At 41.0% G+C, this 22,753-nt stretch overlaps 1 protein-coding gene across 2 annotated transcripts in view; it reads left to right on the top strand.

The window, feature by feature from the left end:
* ZNF521 (zinc finger protein 521) overlaps positions 1-22,753 on the top strand; it is a 292,135-nt gene that overhangs the window by 229,300 nt on the left and 40,082 nt on the right. The gene's annotated exons all lie outside the window — the stretch shown is intronic.

The following is a 22,753-nucleotide window of genomic DNA, read 5'->3' as shown; positions in this document are numbered from 1 at the left end:
TCTGCCCAGAGACGCTAAAATGGAATATATGAAGCTGCTTCTTCAATTACAGATGCTGTGTCCACTGACCTGGCATGTAGGAGATGATGTGATATCACTTACTAAACACGATTGGGAACCATAAAAGTACTACTTATCTGAAGGACCAACACACCTTTTGCTTTGGGAGCTCAGTTGATGCTGTGACCCACTGGTGACTAGGCGAGTCCCTCATGCTGGGGCAGCCCCGAGAATGCATGCTCCCATTTGGCATCTGCATGTTTCCAGGGCTTTGTCTCCTCCTCTTGCTAGATAAGTTGAAACATTGACAGGCAGCATGTTCCTTTTTTCCCCTTTTATTACTGTAATTTATAAGATATTTTAGCTAACAGGAGAACGGCCCAAGGGGGCATTCTCATGTTAATTACCAAATGTGGGCTTGTCAAAATCAAATAGCTCCAGGAATAATGCAAGTAGCTCTGCATCATTATATTGTTTGGCCCTCAACCCAATATTAGCTACTTTTGAAAATCTGGGTTTATTAGGCTTTTAAATTTAAAAGAAGAATCACTACCGGGGGCCTTCAGAAGGATCTAACGCGCAGTCAGTAGCTCAAGAGTTTAATGTAAATGACATTAAAAATAGTTTCCTATAACATTCTCAGGGAAACATAAAACAAAGCAAAAAACACTGTGCCTGAGATTAAAGTATTTATTTTTTATCGTTCCGAGCACTCTGAAATGGAAGATCGTCTTGAATGTATTATTACTTTAGGAATGTGCAGCTGCTCGTTTTAGTCCTGAACCTCACGCCATGTCGTGTGATCACCAAGTTGGCGAATGCAAAGAACTGAGGAAGTTAGAAGTTACAAAACACTAGCACATAGCAGTGTGGTATTATCTGTTGAAAGCTATTCATGTATTTGTAGTTTGGGATGAAGAGTTATCAGGTTTCACTTGGGATCCTCTTTGGTTTTTATTGTTTGTTTGTTTGTTTTCTGTTTTCTGTCTTTGGATCGCTTGCATTTATAAGCCCAGAATCTTAGCTAAGGAGAGGCAAATAAGTGTTTATTTCTTTAAAAAAATGCTTTTCTTTCCAACTTCTGCAGCTCTTAGCTGCATACAGGAGTCAAAGTAGATGGAATTGGTGACAATGTCAATGAAAGACATAAATAAACATCTGGTGATGTCAACAAGAAGTTATAAGTAAGATTTGCTACACTAAACTACAATGTGGATAATCCTCTTGTGGATAATCCTCTTGTTAATAATCAAGAGTTCACTATATATACAAGTAAGAATTAATTAGAGAAGTGTGAACTCTTAAAACACTAGCCAGAGGATATTACCAAAGAGGCCACAGTGAATCATAGTTTGAATATTTAGCACCTGGGGTTTATTCAGCAAGCACTTATTCAACACCTACTATATACCATGCTTTGTGCCAGACATTAGGTATATAAAGACGAATACAATGTAGTGGTCCTCTAAAGGAACTTGGGTGAAATGAGGAGCCAAACGTGCGAAGTAACAATTATGCCACAGTGTGGTACTTGTCTTACTGGGGTTATGTATCAGGGTCAACCGGAGCGCCGGAAAACGTAAAGCTGCCCACAAAGCCCAGAGAAGACTTGGTCAGGAATAGAGCTCCCAAACTCATATTTGAAGAATGAGCAGGAGTTTGCAAGGCCAGAAGAGGACTTTCCTGTTCGTGCAAAACCTCTTGGGGAACTGTGGATGCAGTGGGTGGGGTGAAAGCCTCCACGTGGACAGAGGGTGACGCGTGCCAGACTAGATGGACCTTGCGTGCCGTGCCAAGGAGTTTGAGTTTTACCTTGCAGCCAGCCCAGGGTTTTCTTGAAGAAGGTTAAGCAGCAGAGCGATGTGTTCAGATTTTCTTGCCCGGGTCGTTGTGGTACCAGTGTGGACGGAAGGGGCCATAGTGCAAGCAGCAGAGCAGAGGAGGGGTTCTCTCTGCTGGAGGCTAGCTTCCCCCTGGTTCTCTCTGGCTGTTGCCAGCCTTCTGACAACTTTTCATTTTCCCACATAGCAATGCCACAGACCAAAAAAGGGATCTGTTTAGATTGGGTGGATTTTATTGTTTTAATTAGTAAAGCAGTTTTAGTTTTACAGGAAAATTGAACGGATAGCACAGAGAATTCCCTTATACTCCGTCCACCCCACCTACACCCAGCTTCCCTATCATTAACATCTTGCACTGGCTTGGTACATGTGTTACAATTGATGAACACACCCCTCGCGCTCCAGCCATGGATCCCTGTCCCCTTCCCTTGGAACCCCTCGCAACACTGATCTTTTTATCGTCTCCATAGTTTTGCCTTTTCCAGAATGTCCTCTAGTTGGAATCCCACAATATGTAACCTTGCAGATTGTCTTCTTTCCCTTCCTAGTACACATTTAAGGCTCCTTCATGTCTTTTGATGGTTTGATAGGTCATTTCTTTTTGTTTCGGCGTAGTATTCCACTGTATGAATGTACCACAGTTAGCGTATCCGTTCACCTGCTAAAGGATATCTTTGCTATGTCTGAGTTTTGGCAATTATCAATAAAACTGCTATAAACATCTGTGTGCAGATGTGCACTTAAAATGTACGCTTATTTTCTTAATGCAGTGTGTTACTCCAAAAATCAGATTTCTGAAAATAAATTTGTATTTGTTGCTTCTCTCTAAATAATTTGGATCTTTCTGAATAGGCTCTTCTTTTTTTCTAAAATATTTTTTGTGTTTGTGGTTGGGACAGTTTTCTTTTTTCCCTCAGTTTCCTTTTTTAACAGAGGAAATAATAATGGTACCTGACTCATAAAGTTATTATTTTCATTATTTTATTTTTTCTTATTGTTTTTTTCCTTGTTGATGGGATAGACAAGAAGGGAGGAAGGGATGGAGGGAGAGAGGGAGGGAGGGAGGGAGGGAGAGAGGGAGGGAGGGAGGGAGGGAGGGAGGAAAGGAAGAAGAAAGGAAGCAAGGAGGGAAGAAGGAGAGGGGGGGAGGGAGGGAGGGAAGAAGAAAGAGTTTTTGTGTATATGTTTAGGTTCTCGTTTTCATTATTTTAGTGAGTTAACTATGTAAAGGATATAGAGCAAGGCCTGGCATACAGTAAATGCTTCATGAAGCGGGGCCGTTGTTGGGATCAATGCTGTTAGTCTGCCGGAGTCTCCAGTCCTCCCTATCGCCCTTCAGATCCCCTCCCACCTCTGTGCCTACAGACCAAAATCTAAACTTTCTGTTTCCGAGCTCAGGACCTTCAACAACCAGGCCTTCGCTGCTATTGTTTGGTGGCTGAATCCACTCCCACAAAAACCTCCCTTTCATTTCAAACTGATGACTCAGCTCCCCCCAAGTATTGTCCCCACTTTGTTCTTCTCCCTACAGCCCCACCCAGCCCCATCTCTCACTGAAAGTATGTCACGCCTTTGTATTCGAAGTACACATAGCTTTTCAACATTTGTCAAACTGAGCTTTTTTAAAGTATTCCCTACCAATAATACAGACAAACCATGTGTTTAGAACTGGAACAGACTTTTGAGTCACTTGGCTCAGACAAATTAAATGAGTTCTAGAGAGGTCCGATGGCTTATCCAAGTTTACACTGCTATCCGAGTGGGATGCTCTTTGCTACAATGCCAAAAAGTACAAGTGCAGCCGTCACAATAATTTAATTCTTTGATTTGTTTTTATTTTTAATTTTTTGTGACTTCCGAACACATGTTAGTCACTGTAGGTGTTAGGACTAAGATTGCTCCTAATTTCCAAGATTTATCTTATGGTGCTTGTTTCCCATACAGGAAAATTTAAAAGTATAAAATGTCTTCTATCCATCTGAATAGATGTTTCTAGAGTGTTTATACATGGCTCCTCTTTAGCTCTTCAATTGTCCCTAGGAAGCAAGAGCTGCTTCTTCAGTTGAATCAAGATTTTTAAATAGTATACAGGTAAAGAGAAGGAGGTAAATATCTGTATAACTAATTGAAACTACAGAGGGAATAGAAAAACAGAGCATAGTTGTTAATAATCCCTCCATGCAAATCGAATGAACTGTTAATTTGAGGAGCTAGAACAGAGAGCATTGCTTTGTTTAACTGTACAACATCACTGTGTAGAATCAGAGCATAATATCAACAGCCTGGCTCCATTCATGAGTTTGCAACCTAGGAATTGGGGAAGGGGAAAACAATGCTTTCTGGTCAATTTAATCAGGGCACAAAAGGTACTAAGAAACCAAGGCTGGCTTGTGAGACCTGGAAATAGAATCAGAGGTTCAACAAAATTGCTGGGTTAAGACCATGTGCTCTGTATAACTGGTAGTCAAATCCACCTTCAAGTTTTCAAGGTTATTAATTCTATGAGGTACCCTGGAGGAGTCTATCCTGTTTCTTGAGGCTCCTTCTAGGATCCAAATCCCCAAATTTAAAAAATACATAAAGGCAAAAATTACATTTGTGAGGATCATTGAAGGTGGGGACTAATACAAAAATTGCATGAATGTCAAAAAGCTTGCTACAACTAAAAATTGAATAGAATAATGTAAGATAAAATGCACCACTTCCTAATTTTGCCCTTAAGTAATGGTCTAACACTTGAAAAATATGGACTGATACCCACATTAACACTTAAAGTGGCAGCCGCTACTGTATAATGGGCAAGTTTATTCCTTAGAAACAAAAGCCAAACCACAGCCAATTAATTTTTTTCTACTTCTAATATTAAAAGGCAGTTTGGAAAACAAAATCTATCCTGGAGAATTTCCTTTGGAAGATGTATAACGTCATTACACATGCACACACACACACCCCCCATATTGGTTTTGCCCAAATCCACTTTTTGAGTCAGTTTTATACTAAATTACTTGAAGCAGCATCTACTAATTGGATGCCACGTAACCAAAGAGACAATTGATTGAATTTCTTACACACGCACAGACACACATGCACACACACAAAAAGGTGTGTGTTTTTTTTTAATTCACTGGTTATTGTTTCATTTTAGGAAGAGCGGTTGAACCACAAATTGAACTTCAGGTATGTCTTGATATCTCTTAGTATTAGGCCATATTTGCTCAACATGAATAGACACCTTTGAAATATATTGTCAATCAAACAGTTCTACAAACTGCAAAATGTAAAATGCCAAACTCTTGAGTTGAGTCAGAGACCTTATTTCGTTCAGTCAATAAATTAGATAAATACTAAGACTAATGTTCAACAATGGATTATTGTCTACATATTCCCTTGCTGCTAGTTAAGATTCAATTTTCATTGTAAATAAAAACAGCAGAAAATCAACCCCTCCCCTTGAGGTATATAAACTGTTGATTTTATGAGATCAAATATTGCATTGTATATGAATTCATATCTCAAGCAGATACCATCTGATGTGTGCATACTCTCTGAGGTACTAATGGTAGGCATGTAATGTCAACTAATTGATATATATATATTTTTTTCCATATGTTTTAACATAATGCCATAATAGAAAATTTGATAAGCAATATAAAACTACCTGAAGTAGACTTACCGTGATTATAGGTTGGATTTATATAACTCCAAGCATTTGCACATATATCTTTCTAACACCTACAGTCTAAAAATAGAGGCTTTAGAAGCTGTATTAACACTACACTTAGTACATTTGACATAGATATTTAATTTTGTTTACAGCACAACCTTCCTGCTTATTTGATATAACTTCGATGGATGGAATTTTTAGTTAAGAGTACTGGCAGCATAGTAAAGTCATTTGTTGGTTTCTGCAATGGAACATACGATCAAAGTAGCTTAGCAAATAGAACCCTCTATACAACAAAGGCAGGGAAGGACATGTGAGTGGGAGTTAGGAAAAAGGAAAAGGGAACAAGTTCAGTACCAATAAAAGAAGCAAAGAGTAACGGATTGCTCTGAAATTAGCTTATATTATAAAGGCAGTCCCAATCCTTCAACTTCTGTCATTTCACCATGCTGCTCATCAAAAGCAGCCTGATTACCAGTGTTTTTACTAACCTGGTATTACCTAGTTTCTGAAGCAAGGCCCAAGTGTCCAATAAGCTGAGGAGAGAAAAAGAAGCATTCCTCAAGCTGATATTAAAAAACAAGACATAAAAAATTATAGCAGTTACTTTAGCTCATCCCCACCCTGTGTTATTTCACAGATCTTTGTACTTATTGTTGATGGGTACAAAAAGGGAAAGGGAATGGAAGGGGAGAAAAAGATAATTACAAATGAAAGAAGACTCTAGAGATTCTTACTCTCCAAACACTTATAATTAAAAGTGGTAGAGATTTAGAGAAACAGAGCATCCTGTCCTCTTGTTTTCGTGGGAAAGCTGAGATCCGTAAAGATGTCATGTCTTACCCAAGCCCCAACAGGGTTGGGGCCAAGATACACACTACTTGGCTCCCAGCCCCTCATGTTTTCATTAAAAGACGTTGGGATGATGATTTGTGAAAATAACAATTAATGAAGCGAATGTGAATTACTTGAAAGGCATGAAGGGGATCATTTACCAAAAAGTTAAAGAAGGAATTGGTTCTTTCATGGACAGGCCTTTTAAGAGAGCTGGGGTCATTCAAACCAGCATCCTCAAAAGTGCTTCTACATTCTGAGAACCCAAAATTATTAGTAATTAAATATGGTAGTAATGCTTCTTACACAAAGCATATTAGGTCAAGGTTATATTAAAAAGAGTATTTTTAGCCCGGCCAGTGTGGCTCAGTGGTTGAACGTCGACCCATGCACCAAGAGGTTGCTGGTTCGATTCCCGGTCAGGACACACGCCCAGGTTGTGGGCTCGATCCCCAGTGCAGGGCATGCAGGAGGCGGCCAGTCAATATTGTCTCTCATCATCGATGTTTCTATCTCTCTCTCTCCCTCTCCCTTCCTCTCTTTCTAAAATCAATAAAATATATATATATATATATTTTTTAAAGTATTTTTATTTAATACCTGTAAGGTGCATTAAAGTACCTTGTAAAATAAACGTAAAGAGTCAGTTCATGCTTCCTTCCCTCTTACGCAAACTGGTGGGTTCAGTGGACAGAACTCAGGGCTGTGACTCAGAAGACTTGCATCTCAGTTCCTTACCATAAATTAATTCCCCGCATAACTCAAGTTAATCTCTTTACCCCATCAATGAAGAGATTGCATGAAGTTACCTGAGCCCTCAAAATTTTTAGTTCAAGAATATTAATCTTAGTATTTAAACTGAAGCGAGAACGTTTTGTTATTATTATAACTTTTCCTTTGCCCTTACACCTTTTTTTTTTTTTTTAATCATTTCTGTGTTTTATTTTAAAACAATCTTGGCTTGGTATTTCAGCCTCCAATGACACCGCGATGTGTAAGGGGGAAAATACAGCATGCTTTATAACAATGTGGTCCACAGACACATTTTTGAGGCAGAAAGCAGTGTCTGCTGCTTCTGCTACTTTGTCTTAAGTAGACCACAGTGCAAATTATTGTTCAGCTCTCAAATTATCATCCTAATTCCAAATGGATGAAAATCTGGTTCATATTTTCAGTGGTGAGTGTAATGTCAACTACTTAAAGTAGAACTGGATTAGAAGAAGTGGATAGAGCCTCATCCTAAATGAAGTGCTTTATATTTGATCAAATAAAGCACCCACGAAAGTCTGAGTGTATATGAATTACAGCTTTCTGGTGGGACCAGGTTTCTTTTTTTTTTTCTTTTTTCTTTTTTTGTTAACCCTTTCTCGAGGATATTCTTCCCATTGATTTTCAGAGAGAGTGGAAGGGAGGGAGTGGGGAGAGCAAGACACACACACTCTCCAATTGTGCGCGCGCGCGCGCACACACACACACACACACACACACACACACAAACGACCAGGGCCAAGGATCTCATCTACAACGCAGGTACATGCCATTGACCAGAATGGAGCGTCGACCCTTTGGTTCCCAGCCTACGCTCTAACCACTTAGTCCAACCGGCCAGGGCAAAACCAAGTTTTATTTTCCATTCTTTACGACTATTCCTAATGTTTCCCCCACTTTTATTTCATGTCAGATACTGTGAATTTTTACCTTGTTTAGGTGCTGGATATATTCGTATTTATATAAATATTCTAGAGCTTAGTTCTGGGTAACATTTAAGTTACTTGCTAATAATTTGATTCTGTCAGGTCTTGCTTTCAGTTATTATTTGTGTGTGTGTGTGGGGGGGGGGACCAGGGCAACTTTGATTTAGGGCTAATTTTCTCCCACTACTGAAGCACTACCCTTCTGAATGCTCTACTCAAGACACTGAGGATGTTGAAGTTAGAGGTTTTGTGCTCTGTCTTGTGGAAACACAGCTTTGGGTGAGCTGTGGGGAGTTTTCCCTCTGCTTCTCCAAGGAGGGGTTTTCTCAGGCCTCAGGTAGCTTCTTCACATGCACTGATCAACACTCAGGGAGAACCCCCTGTGGACCCGCAGGCCTCTCTAGACAGCGCTTCCTCCTCGGAACTGTGCGTTAGGACTGCAGTGTCGCTCCCCTGGGCTGCCAGCTCAGAAACACGTCCTGGGTCAGCGGGTGTCTCCGCCCTGCACTGTAACTGGGAGCTCTCTAGACAGTAAGCTGGGCCACTGGGGGCTCACATCACATTTTCTCTCTCAGAGATCCCCGCCCTGCACTGTCTCAGGTCCAGTGTCTCAGAAACAGTGTTTCATCTACTGTCTTTTTTTTGTAGTTGTTTCAGATGGGAAGGTAAATCTGGTTCCTGTTATTCCACCTTGACCAGAACAATCGCTAGTTAAGCCTCACTGACCATCACTTTGAGAGTTACAACAGGAAGGTATGGTTCTGTAACTGGGGGAGGCAGGCTGCAAAGCAAGATCTCAGTTCTTTGACCCTGGGCAGCAGAGATTTCTGGAGCATCATCCCAGGCACTTGGGATGGCCAGGGAGGGACACAGGGATTTCCTTCACACGGAAGTTGCAGTTCTAAGCCCTCCATTCTTGAAAACACTGTTCCGAACTTCTCTTAACTACTTTTCTGCTTTCTTGGCAGACCTACTTGAAGTATTAGTGTGGTCGCCCGGCCGGTGTGGCTCAGTGGTTGAGCACTGACCCCTGCACCAAGAGGTCGCTTGTTCTATTCCCAGTCAGGGCACATGCCCAGGTTGTAAGCCAAATCCCCAGTGGGAGGCATGCAGGAGGGGCCAGTGGATGTTCTCTCTCATCCATGTTTCTATCTCTCTCCCTTTCCCTTCCTCTCTTTCTAAAATCAATAAAGAAAAAGAAAAAGAAAAATATTAGTGTGCTCTAGACACTTTCAGAACGGCTCCTGTTTCTCCGCTGCCCTGTCCACCCGTGGTGGGGGAGGGGACGTAGGTTACTTCCTACTCACAAATCTACATACAGATATTCATGTTTTCTAAAAATGTTTAAAACGTTCCTTCTTCTCTTTCACCCTATTTTTGTTTTGGTTGGGGAGAGTAAGTAAGAACACATTTAATAAAATGATGTGTGTGTGTGTGTGTGTGTGTGTGTATAAAGTTTTTTTTCCTCTGGGTTTTTCTCCAAAAAGTTTTTGATTAAAAAACCCCATGAATTGAATTTTACTCCCAATAATGCAGGGCTTGAGTGCACAGGTGACTTGTGACCAAAGTCAAGTTTCTTATCACCTCCTTGAGCATCATTGGGTCTGTGCAGTGTGCTGCCTACCCCACCCCAGTACCTTACCGTGGACAAGATAAAAAGGCCTGCTTAAAGAGACACTGCCCCAAACCTGAGAAGAGAGCCCAAGGCGTTTGTGCACGGATCAGTTTTCAACTCTAAAACCGGCTGTCTATTATGAAATAGATAGAGGGATATGAATAAAAAGGGGAGACTGTCTAGTTTTTATTCCTCTTGTATCTATCAATGTCACTTTTAGAATATTAACATGATTGAATGAATCCATCCTGGATGTAGGCCACTTCTGCAAGTTTTATAAGATCTTTTTCAGATTTTGATATTAGGGTGATGCTGACTTGAAAAAGTTTTTCTGAAAGAGTTTGAGATTGGCTTATTTTTGTTTGTTTTGGTTTTTTGTGTATTTGCTTTTTGTTTGTTTGTTTCCTGTACATGCTTGTTAGCATTCACCAACGAAACCATCTGAGCCTGGAGCCCATTTCTTTGCTTCCCTTCCTCCCCCTTTCTCCTCTCTCCTTTCCTGTTTTCCTTTCATAATAAATTAAATTTATTTAATATATGAAAGGCCATTTAGATTTAATGTTAAATTTTGTGTCAAATTTGCTGGCATAAGGTTGTTTATAATATTCCTTTATTGTCTTTTATACATCTATGGGATCAACGTAATAATCTTTCATTCCCGATACTGGTCATTTGTATTCTGTTCTCTTCCTCGTTTGTCTAAATACGTTTATCAGTTCAGGTGATCATCTCAAAGGTTTGACTGATGATTTCATTAGTTTTTCTATGATTTTTTTCTCTATTTCACTGATTTCTAGTCGTATCTCTGTTATTTCCCTCCTTATACTGACTTCAGGTTTAATTTGCCCTTCTTTTTTCTAGTTTCTCAAGATAAAACTTGTCATTAGTTTTAGGCTTCAATTTTTTTCCTTTCTAACCTAAGCATTCATATCTGTAAATTTCCTTCTAAGAAATGCTTTAGCTGCATTTCACAACTTTGGAAATGTTGAATTTTCAGTATCCTTCAGGTCAAAATATATTTTTACTTCTCTTGTGATTTCTTCGATCCATGGATTATTTAGAAGTTTGCTTTTAATTTCCAAATATTTGGGGTTTTCCTAGATATCAGTTGTTATTTACTTCAAATTTAATTCCATTGTGCTTAGGTAGCATACTCTGTATTTTTTTAGTTCTATTAAATATATTGACACTTGTTCTGCGGGTGAACATATGGGCAATCTTGGTGAATGTTTCATGTGCACTTGAAAACAATGTGTATTCTGCAGATGTTGAGTATAATGTTCTATAGCTATCAATTAGGTCGAGGTGGTTGATAGTGTTTTTCAGATGGTTTATGTCTCTAGTGATTGGGGATATAGTCATTTATTAATTGCCAGGAGAGATGTTCAAATATCCATCAGTGATTGTAAAATTCACTATTTTTTCTTAAATTCTATCAGTTTTTGATTTATATTTTTTGAAGCTCTTTTTAAGTACATGCACATTTATGACTCTCACATCTTCCTAAGTGACCCATTTTTCATTATGAAATGTCCTTCTTCGTCTCTGGCAATAATGTCTTGAATACTGCTTATTTTATGTATAGTAGGTATTCTCTCCATCATTTACTTTCCACCTCTCAGTCTTCATATTTAAAGTGCATCTCTTGTAGATAGCATCTACTTGGAGCTTTTCTTGTATTCATTCTGACTATCTCTGCCTTTAATATGTGTCCAATCACTTATTATTATAGGTTTGTTTGTTTGTTTTTATCCTCACCCGAGGACATTTTTTCATTTTTTTGTTCAGATAGAGTGGGAGGGAGAGAGAGGAAGAGAGAGAGAGAGAAACATCAATGTGAAAGGTACACATCGAGTGGCTGCCACCCGCACGACCCAACCAGGGCCGGGGACACACTGCAACCAAGATATGTGCCCTTAGCAGGAACCGAACCCGGGTCTCTCTGTACTGCAGGCCAACGCTCTAACCACTGAGCAAAACCGGCCAGGGCCAATCCTTTATTATTTAATGCAGTTATTAACACGGCTGTGTTTAAGCCTACCATTTCTTACTTGTTTGCTGGTTTCCCTTTCTGTTGTTATAATTATCTTTTCTCTCTTTCCTACTTTCATTTGGATTATTTGAATATTATTTTTAGAATTTCATTCTAATGTATCTCTAGGCTTTGTAGCTTGCCTCCTGCTTTATTATTTTAGTGGTTCTAGTCATTACAGTATGCATCCTTAACTTTTCATTTTACCTAGAGTCAGTATCTTACCACTTTATTTGAAATGTAGGAAATTTATAATTGTACAAATCCACCTATGATATAGATTTCATATGTATTATATCTGTATATGTCAGAAACCCCACAAGACAATGTTACAATGTTTGCTTTAAATAATGGTATGTATGCTTTGCCCTGGCCAGTTTGGCTCAGCGGTAGAGCATCGGCCCCGCGGACCAATGAGTTGCAGGTTCGATTTCGGTCAAGGGCACTGCACCTTGGTTGTGGTTTGTCCCCCGTCCTGGTCAGGGTCCTGCGGGAGGCAACCAGTCGATGTGTCTCTCTTAGGTCGATATTTCTCTCTCTCCCTTTTTCTCTCTCTCTCCTTTCCACTCTATCTGAAGATAAATAGAAAAATATCCTCAGGTGAGGATTAAAAAAAAAAAAAATGAAAAATTTGGTGTGTGTTTGCCAGATACCAAGTTTTCTCATGCTCTTTATTCTTCTCTGAAGATCCAAGTTTTCATCTGATATAATTTCCCTTCACCCTAAAAAAAGCACATTTTGTAGCTGCAAATTCTCTGTGTTCTTTATATTCCGATTTTTATTTCACCTTACTTCCTGAAGGATATTTTTATTAGACCTAGAATAATAGGTTGACCATTTTCCCACCTCCCCTTTAGCCCCTGAAAGGTGTTGGTCCACAGACCTCAGGACTCCATTGTTTACAGTGAGCTGTCAGAGGGCATTTATGTCATTTTTCCCTGTAAAGTATGTTTTTGTGGGGTTCTTTAGTTACTGCTGTTTTGTTTGGTGCTTTTAAGATTTTTCTCTTTATTTTGGTTTTCAAAGATATGCTTATGTGGTTTTCTTATAGTTCTGCTTGGTGTTTGCTGAGCTTTTTTAAAAAAATTTGTTTTCCTTTTATTGATTTGAGAGAGAGAGAAAGTAAGAGGGAAAGAGAGATAGAAACACTGATGAGAGAGAATTTTGATTGGCCGCCTCCTCCACGCCCCCCGCTGGGGCTTGGGCCCACAACCTCGGCATGTGCCCTGACTGGGAATCGAACCAGCAACCTCTTAGTGCATGCGTCCACACTCAACCTGCTGGACTGCTGAGCTTCTTGAATTCGCAGAGTTGTGTTTTTCACTAAATCTGAGAAATATTTACCCATTATTTCTTAACCTGCTATTTTTTATCATTGTTTTTCTCTTTGGTTCCACAATTACCCCTGGTGCCGCTACTGTCCCACAGGTTCTTGAGACTGTTCATTCCTTCAATACTTAGTTTTGTTCTTCAGAATGAATTACTTCTATTGATCCCTTCACATTCATTAACTTTTCCCTTTATTATATCCATTATGATTGTAAACCCATACAGTGATTGTTTTATTTAACAAATTATAATTTTCAGTTTATCTTCTTTTATATCATTGAGCATAGTTATATTGGCTACTTCAAAATCCTTGTATGCTAACATCTGAATTGATTGTTTTCTCTTGAAAATGGATCATAGTTTCCATTTTCTTTGTATGCTAGTAATTTAAAAATGTATCTTGGAATAGTGAATATTACGTTTTAGATACTTTGGAGTCTGTTGTATTTATTCTAAGTGTGCTGCTATTTTTGTTTTAGAAGGTAAGTAACTTGATTGAACTCAAAGTGCAAACTCTGTCTCTTGGACTTCAGCTCAAATGTCTATCTGTTTGTTTGTTCTTTTAATTCTTAATTGGGCTGTTTGCAGTCAGAAACTAGCCAGAGACTTAGACAGAGTTTTACGCCGGATTGTGCTTTTCCCACCCCCTACAGGCTCTTTACTTTCCAGGGTTTTCACCTGACTCTCCAGTGGCTGTGCTTGATCACCATTCTCTAAAAATACTCTAGTTTTCTACTAGACTCTTAGCATCCATGTGCAGCTTAAATCTCTAAAAAACAGGAAATATGTCTTGTGTTATTCTCTTCTTCCAAATTTTGACTCTCTCCAGACTCTTCCTGCTTTTATTCACATGCCGATGCCTTCAGTTTCATTGTTTTGGTCTTTTGTATTATTATTTTTTCAGAATTTATGGCTTATTATGCCAATCCAAAGTGGAACCCTCAGCCCACAAATTTTAGAAAATTTGTATGTGGGAAGGTTCCTGAGAATATAGGTATTAATGTACTCTAAATATCATTCTAAACTGAGCTTCAAGGGTTGCCTTTCTTTCTTTCAATAAAGCAGTTCCCAGAAGTTCCCTCAACTGGAATCCCATTCAACTTTCATGCAGTCCATTTTCGAATTCAAATTACCACCCTCCAAGAAGTCCATATTTTCATTCTAGCCCCCCCTCCCCTTGTTCCTGCAGGCTGCCCACTGTCTTGTCCTCGCCCTGGATTCTGTTCCAGCAGCAGTTCAGAGGGCTGGGTCTCACTGGGCATGGCTTCCGGGCGATGGCGCTGTGACAGAACTCCCTTCCCCATGGCGGGCTCCCTTCCCCATGGCGGGCTCCCTTCCCCATGGCGGGCAGGACCTCTCTGCAGCTGTGGGTGGGGGCCCCTGCGAAGACAGTGTTACACCTCCTCCCTCACCCTGGTCATTGAAAATTCCAGAATGAAAATAGGGCTGCAGTCAATGTTTTGGATCTTTTTACCACCTAAATTCTAAGTGCCTATCTTTCAAAATATGCTACATCGACTGTTTGAGTCTCTCGGCCAGGATGGGTAGAGCGTTGCTAAGATTACTGGGGCAGAGAAGGTGGGGTGAAGACCTTTGAAAACCCACTGTAGTCAGGCTCCCCCTCAAGCAAGCTGTGGCTACACAGGTACCAGGTTCTTGGGCTGCCTGGACTTCCCCAAACCCCACTTTCCTGGGGAGGCAGGAGAACTGGAATTAAACGTTCATCTTTAAGGGACATTTTCCAGTTTTTATACTAATGTGTTCTTCAGTTTATAATGAAGAGTATAATACACAGAACACAGCTACCTCAAAGAAGTATAATGTGAATTAGTGATATGAAAATGGATGTTCTATAATTCACTGAGAGGACAGATCCAGACATGCATATCTTGCTTTTATTTATTATTTAGAAAGCTTTTGTGATACTTTCTGAACAGCAAGGCCTCGTGATTCACAGCCTTCCGTAGATATAAGAACCAGGTAATGAAATGTGCCATTGATTTCCTTTTTCTGTCATTTTGACCCTATGTTAAATTTAAAGGGGAAAAGAGATACATTAAATTCCAATTCTAATAATAGCCCCCAGTGGGGACCAAGTGGCTAAGACAATGGGAAGAGAGACCTTTCAGCAGTAAGATTTGCTTTGAGACTAAATGAAGCCTGTCATTGTCATGTTATTTACTGAAATGAAGTCATGGAAGGAAGTTGATTCCTTCTGATCAGACCCCAAAGAACAGGTGTCACATCTCCAAGCCATGCCCACTGGCAGCAGTTAGGGCTCCTTCTCTGTAGAGAGTCCTAGATGACTTAAGAGGCAGTACTTTTGAGAAGCCCGGACTCTAGATTTCTATTTATTCACATAGCAAACAGATGCCTTCACCGTCTCTTTTACTCAGTTCCGGATTTATGAGTTCAGCCTTCTTGTAGAATAAGGCATCATTAGAAAGCAGCAAACTTATTAATGAAAATAATGTGCAGAGGAAAAATAAAACAAGTATTTAAAAATGTGTTTAGCAAAGAAAAAGAGTTAGGTGTGTTGGATATACATTTTCTGAAGCAGTAGCTAACACTTTTCATGGAAACCTGTGACATCACCGAGATCCTTCAAAGAAAAAAAGCCAGAGTACTTACAATTAATTGCATTAATCATGAAGACTAAACTTATCCTCAGCCTCTACCGTGTGTTAAGGATAGAGATGTTTACCCAAGAAGAAAGTTAACATGGCATGCTTCTGTGCGGATGCAGTCTTCACTTGACAGTGTGTTCATATGGGAGGTGTTTGCTTTTCATTTACCCACTTACAGGTTGTTGTTTTTTATCCTTTTGGAAATTTATTGATTTATTTTGTGAAATGTAGACCCGAGAGAAAGGAAAAGACCATGATTTGTGACGAGGACACTTCCTGAGCAAAATACTTATCTCATCTACCTTTCTATTCCTTCCATCGTTATCTCTTTTTTCCTTTTTGCAATATAATTGAATATAACATTATATTAATTTCAGATGTGCAGCATAGTGATTCGATAACTATATATCGCGAGATAATTATCTCTTATCAATTAGTCTATAGAATGTAAAACCCAGAAATCAAAGACCTCATTCACCTCACAATTTGTCAACAAATTATAGTTGTAATTATAAAACATACAGATCTTTTCTATTTTACTTTTAGAGAATTGCATTTTGACACCCCCCTGTCAAAAATGCGACGGGGGTTGAAACGTATGGTCTTTTGATATCAAAATGACATGCTCGTTCCTAACAGGGGCGCGGCACTGGCGAGCAGTCAGGAGAGGTTTGCGCCTGGATATCCATCTCCCATCTTGCCAAAGGATAAATAAAGGGCATCCATTCATCAGCTTTCAAGCTGCCACCCCCTCTTCTTTTCCACCAACCCCCACCTCTCCCTGAAGTTGGGAGGAGGGAGGTTCTGATTATTTTTGCCTATTTCTAGCAGAGCTAGGCATGAACAATTAAATTTAGGGCTTCCCTGTGGTCTGTGAATAACAGTGCACAGTGCTAACCATCAGGGCACAAAGGCAGACAACAGAAAAAAAAAAGGCTTTTTTATTTTCTGTTTACCCTTCAGGACACTGTTTACCTTATCACTAAAGGGGAAGTTATCATCTCACCCCTTTTGGAAATTGTACTGGTTTTATGTCAGCCTGGGGCTAGGGGATTGATATAAGGCCCAGCTCCTCCCCCTCCCGGACCCCACGTCTGCCTGTTATGTGCAAGTCAGTCCCTCCGTCCCGCCTGTCTGTCTCTCTGTCTCAGGCTTTGTTCTGTCTCTCGAGGGCACACCCACTTCTCCATTCTCGCCACACTATCTCATTCCCTTTTCCTTGATTTTTCTGTCAAACCTTTTCCTTTTTCTCCATTTCAACCAGAGTGATTTTCCCCTTTTCTCCCTCTCTCTAAATTTACTTCACAGCAGATTGTCTTGTAGTAAATCACCAAAAACCCAAATAGCACTAAAGCATTCTGATACAACATTAGCATTTGCTTAACAAGCACAAGATAAACATTAAACAAAGAACTGCATTTCTTTATTAGAGGCTGCAAGATACATAATCCATGAGCACAAGAAACATGGGACCCAGTGGATATGCAGATGTGTGTTATTTCATTGGCGCTGGGCGGCCTTGTTAGAAAAGGTTTTCATCTGAAGGCTTGGGGGTGGATGGTTGACTGTCCCTGGTGGGGCTGTAACTAGATACAGAGACTGTTGCAAGCTAGGCTGGGCTCCCTGGTGGACGTGCTGATTGGACAGCCTGAGGAAAACTTGGGAAGCATCGGGAAGTGAACTCAATCACCTTGGGGATGATAGGGTAGAACCAGATGAAGGCATTTGACTTCTTTTGTAACTCCCACTAAGGACAGATTGCCAGTGCGATCCAGCCTCCATAACTGCAAATCAGGCCCTTTCCCCTATGCCGATTTCATTAGAATGGCCAGCATGGTGCAAAGAGGAAAAGAAAAAAAAGGTTAGACACAGTAATTTTACAGGCAGGCGGGTACAAAAAAAATCTGCATAATTAAGCAGTCAAGGCTGCTAATAGGGGAGTTTATATGCTCTGGGACCAGGCAAGGGCAGCACATATGGATATAGCACTGGATATTAAATCTACGGCATGCAGACTTACTTCAGGGCCCTCCGAGAAAAGGCTAATTATAGAGAGAGGAATTGTGTTTACTGGTCTGTCTTGGGCAAAGATGGTGAAAGAAGTGCAACCAAGTTTTGCAGTTAGACATGAGCAGGCTGTTAATAGAGATATCAAAATATGTGCTTGTGCTTCTTTCCTACCTAATCAACACAAAATTATAGATCCTCCGGACACTCCCCCACCCACACCATTTGCTATAGGCAGAACACTCGGAGTTAAGTTCCATACATTAAGTATAGGCATAATGTCAAGCTGCACAGGATAGGAGTGTGTTTATTATCAAATTGCCACAATTTAATCTCAGCTGTGCTCTTTATCATCAATAAATTTTATTTAGCAGTTTAGCTGGCCCTGTTTAAAAATGTCAGTGCTTCTGGGCATGAGCTCAAAGTCAGCACTTAAATAGAAATGGGGAACCTGAGTGGAAGTTGCAGCGGGCAGGGGTAAGCCTTCCGGGAAAGGGGGTTTCTGGAAGGGGCGCCGATGGGGTGGACATTAACATTTCATCATGCGGATCAAAGGTACGGAGAAAACCCAAAGGCCACTTCGTCACGGGCCCCTAATGACTGCCTCTCCACGAGCTGAGACGATGTCTCCAGATTATCAAAGAGATTCGTTTCATATTTGTGTGTGTGTGCGCATATATGTATGCGTGCAGTCACATTTCGTACAGGGGCCATTTTCCGGAGAGGACAAGCGAGCGGGCCATTTGCCCTGGGCTGGGTATGCCCAGGCGTGCCTGGTGGCTCAGGGAACCAGAGCCTCCTGCCGATTTAGTTTGCAGAGAAGCAGTCTGGAACTTCTGTCCTTCAGGGGAGCTTCCCCTGGAAAACAGCAGCCCTTGCCCAACACAGCTGTGTGGCTGTGGGCTCCAGCCACTCGTGGGCCTGGTGTGCATTCCGTCACTGCCCCAGCAAGGAAGGCCACAGAAGAATCCCACGGCCTCAGCGCAAGATGCACCAAAACCTGGGGCTTAGGAGAGTAAACAGCATCTGATCAGCAGATATTGGGTCAGGCTCGCCAGACATCTGTGCTTTTTGTAGAGGCAGGGGATTCAGTGCTGAGGAGAAGATCCGAGCCTGTGCCTCGGAGAGCGAGAGAGGCAGAAGCTAGTGAATGGTCAGCTGGGCCTTCACCCCGGGGAAAGCATGGCGCTGGCCCGCAGGGTGCTGCGTGCCTCCTTCTCTGCTCGTTGTCTGCCCCCTGACCAGGGGTGTCCCTTTCACTGAGAACAGCTGGTCAGACATAGCAGTCAGTTAAGAGGATGAAGGTCTTGAGAGACTGGCATAGTGCAGATACCCAAAGCAGATATTCCATTCTGGAGCTCTCAAATGGATGTGTTCCCCTAGCAACTCTGTAAGCTATTTGGGCTTTTGAAATCAGACTAGCCCTCGGAGTTTTTCAGACTCAGCGGCTTCTGAGGTTGCAATGAGGTGGTGTTCTAAGCAAAGGAGAGTGTGGGTGCCCATAGCCTAGTAGGGGCAGCAGAGCAGACGGAATGTAGCACCGTCGGAAGGACTTATTGAGACCACTCCTTTTACCCCATTCTTTCTACTTGAGACTTAAAAATGTAAAATAAAGACAAAAAATTGTAGGGAAGACTCATTGGAGGCTCACACCTGGAAAATGGGAGCAGCCAAAAGTAGAACACACGGGGCAGGGCCGGGGTGTCATTTTTTTGCTTGTCCAGAGAAACTGAAGTTGACCAGAACACCAGTAGGCAGTAAGTAGGCCCCGCTAGAAAAGGGAAAATATTGTTTTTTAGATAGAAATAAATATAGAGGACAAGGCTAAACACACAGTTGCTTTTATTTTTTTAACCTTTTGGCTGATCCTAGGTAAGAAACTAAGCCAAGAAGAATCGCTAGTAGAGGAATGGTGTGAATTTGCAAAGCTCTTTGGCTGTATGTTGAATTGTTTGGGATACAAAGAAGAGCCAACCATGTAGTCCTACCCAGTCCATGGGTGGACTCAACGTCCCTTACAACACAGTGGCTTCCCAGATCTGCCTCCTCCCTCTGTCCCTTCCTGCTTCCCTCCTGCCCCCTCTTCATTCATTCAACAGCAATGAAAAAGCACAGTTGACTTAGGAAAAGACCTAGTAAGTGATAAGGAGAATAATCCAGAAGGAAGGTATCTTGTAGGGGAAATAAAATAGGTATTTATGCTGGAGGGGAAGATGGTAAGTGCCCTAAGGGTCCCGTTCAGTATGGTAGGAACTGAAAGGAGAAATTACTTCTGAGTGTGGGGCAGAGACTTGGCTGGGGCCCCGGGCCTAAGGAACAGCAAAAGGCACAACAGTTTTTTTCCATTCATGCTGTACTCTTACTTTTTCTGGACGAGTTTTCTGTGTCATGCAAACAAATACACTGAGAGATTATCTAGTTATTAGTCTTCCTCCCCCTTCCACACGCGCGCACGCGCGCTCGCACACACACACACACACACACACACACACACACACTCAGAGTTGGGTCGAGGGAGATGAAGGGAAAAAAATAACCAATATTATGGCAATGCCTGGAGAGGAAGAGGTTTCCAAAAGTGGATAATTTAAGAGCATCAGCACCTCCTAGGTATTGTTTTTAAGTTTGCCATTGCCACATGCTGAGACTTCCTCATACATGTCTGCGTTAAGTTTCAAAGGGCTCTGCTGGGCCTGCCCGAAGAATCCACACGTCTAGGAGTCTGAGCACGGCTGCTCTCGACAGCCCTGCCAATGTCAGGGAGCAGGAGGGCCCGAGGAGCAGCCCATCGCTCCTGGAGGCCCAGCTGCCTTTCCCAGTCCCGCCGGCCGCGTGACTCTGAACAGTCTCAGCGTTTCTGCCCTTGTAGCCACTGTCTCCGTTCCGCCTCCCAAGTCCTGCAAGAGCCAGAAGTGCTTTGGGGTAGCTCACAGAACTGACTAGAGGGGAAAGTAACTTCTGTGGAACTCTGACCTCCCCTCTCTCTCTTGTGTCTAAACAGACTGTGCCGGGTGATCCTCTTTGCCCCACAACCTCTTGCTTCGTCTGCTTCTTCCCTCTCTCTGTTTCCCCAGTGGAGGGGAGGAGGAGAAACAAAAGCAATAAATGAACTCTATAAAGTAAAAATATTTTATACATGTCAGCAAATGGAGCAAACATTTGTTTTACATTTATGAACAAAAATAAGTGATCTTTACAGAGTACTTACTATATAGGCCAGGCATTGTGCTAGACACTTGACATGGATTATCTCAATCAAGTCACTCCCTGTATTTAGGCATTTGGTAGCCTCACTGGCTAGATGGTTCAGCTAAAGCAAGGTTAAATAAGGTAGGGGAGACAAAATGGTTTGTTGGTGGCAACGCTGGGCATCCCGCCCCCCACTGAGCGATTGCAAAGCCTTTCTTTTGAAAATCACTTTACCAAGGTGCATGGGAAGAGTAGCTTTGTAGAGAATGTCTGTGATGACTTTTGTAAATACTGTCTCTTCTATCTGCTCCAGTGTAAGTCCATTTAAGCCTCTGGTAGAGGTCTGTGTTTGCTAGTACACTAGACCTACATGCATGCCACACGTATGAGGAATTTTCCTCCCTCTGTGGAAGCAACTTTCGTAACAGTGGGAAACTGACAGATTACAGAACTGGACTCAGTAATGGCCCGCTGGCTATCAGATGGCAGACCTTGCTTTAGAATAAAATGTTTTTTATACATTAAAAAGGGTTTAGTGGCTGACCAGTCAATTTCGAAGTATGCATCAGAAATTAATATTTAATCCATGTGCAAAGAGGCTTAATTGCATTTGTGACCCGCTCGCTTACATATTTGGGAGGGTACAGATGAAAATGGAGAACACACAGTAGATGCATTTTACTGCCAGAGTGGAACTTTACAGTCATACCAGGGGACCTTTTGGTAATGTTTGTAATGTGCTGCTATTGTGATTTAGGAAAGAAAAATGTTACTGCTGGGCTTTATTTTCAACAGATTTTTTTAAACATCAATTAATGCAATCAAATGTAGTACAGGGAAATCTAACTTTTTATTTACATTTCTGGGGGCCAGGGAGGGTTTGTTTGTTTTTGTTAACTCCAATAATTTCAGCTGTACAGTATATGGTTTTCTTGGTATTTTACAAATCAACCCAGTAAGTTATATTTCACAGTCTATGTGAAACTCTCCACATGAGGAAGAGAAAACAGCCTCGTAACTGGTTCCATTTGTTGGGAAACAAATGGTTCTGCCTTGCTATATACACAGTTTGAAAATAATGACTTTTTTGGTTTTTAAAAACAGATTTAGTTAATAAAATGAACCATATCGGTTTTCTTACCCATACCAGCATAATTGAAATATGCTATTTCTTCATGATTTAGTCAGATGTTGGAATGCCAAGTTTTCAACTCAGTCTTGATGAATTTGAAAATAATAACCTAAAATAAAACAGCATCATCTGTTTGGCCTTAAACCTTAAAAGGGCACTAAAATAAGCCATTAAGATGATCAGAAAGGTCCATGCTGGAAGTACATTTTTCTAATTTTTCTCCCTCGTATGACTCATTGCGTTAACTAAACACACATTATCAACACAAGCTGCTGGGTGATGTCTCCTCCTTTGCACAGAGACCCAGTCAACTAAGTATCATAGGTAATTTAACTACAAACTTGGTTCCACATTAAAATTTAAAAATTTTCTTCTCCCTGATCTGGAGCCTACACCCAGATTTGAGCCCAGCAAACCAGTCACGCTCTTGCTAGGATTTGGGTTACCTGGATCAATGTGTGATTCTGAGCCGATTAACTGAGAATCAATGTGTATAAATCCATACACATTTTGAAAATTTTGAAAAGCTATATAAATAGAAGGAATTGCTATATTTATAACTATCCTTCAGTAGAGATGGTACATTTTATTAGTCTTAGCAACAATAAGAGCCTCCTTCTTGTGGGGATTTCAAAAAACAGAGAAAGGCCTGAGTTTGAATTGTGCAGACACTTCATTCAACTTCTTATGCTTAAAAGTCCTGTTGGCCTGGACACAAAGAATGATTTTCTGCAATAGATGAGGTAATATGTAGACCTAACCGGGTGAATTAAGGCCACAGTGACTACT

Source organism: Molossus molossus, unplaced genomic scaffold (genome assembly GCF_014108415.1).
Source record: "Molossus molossus isolate mMolMol1 unplaced genomic scaffold, mMolMol1.p scaffold_m16_p_6, whole genome shotgun sequence".
Lineage (NCBI taxonomy): Eukaryota > Metazoa > Chordata > Mammalia > Chiroptera > Molossidae > Molossus > Molossus molossus.
The sequence above is the reverse complement of the archived record's forward strand: the minus strand, read 5'-3'. Positions and strand labels throughout refer to the sequence as shown.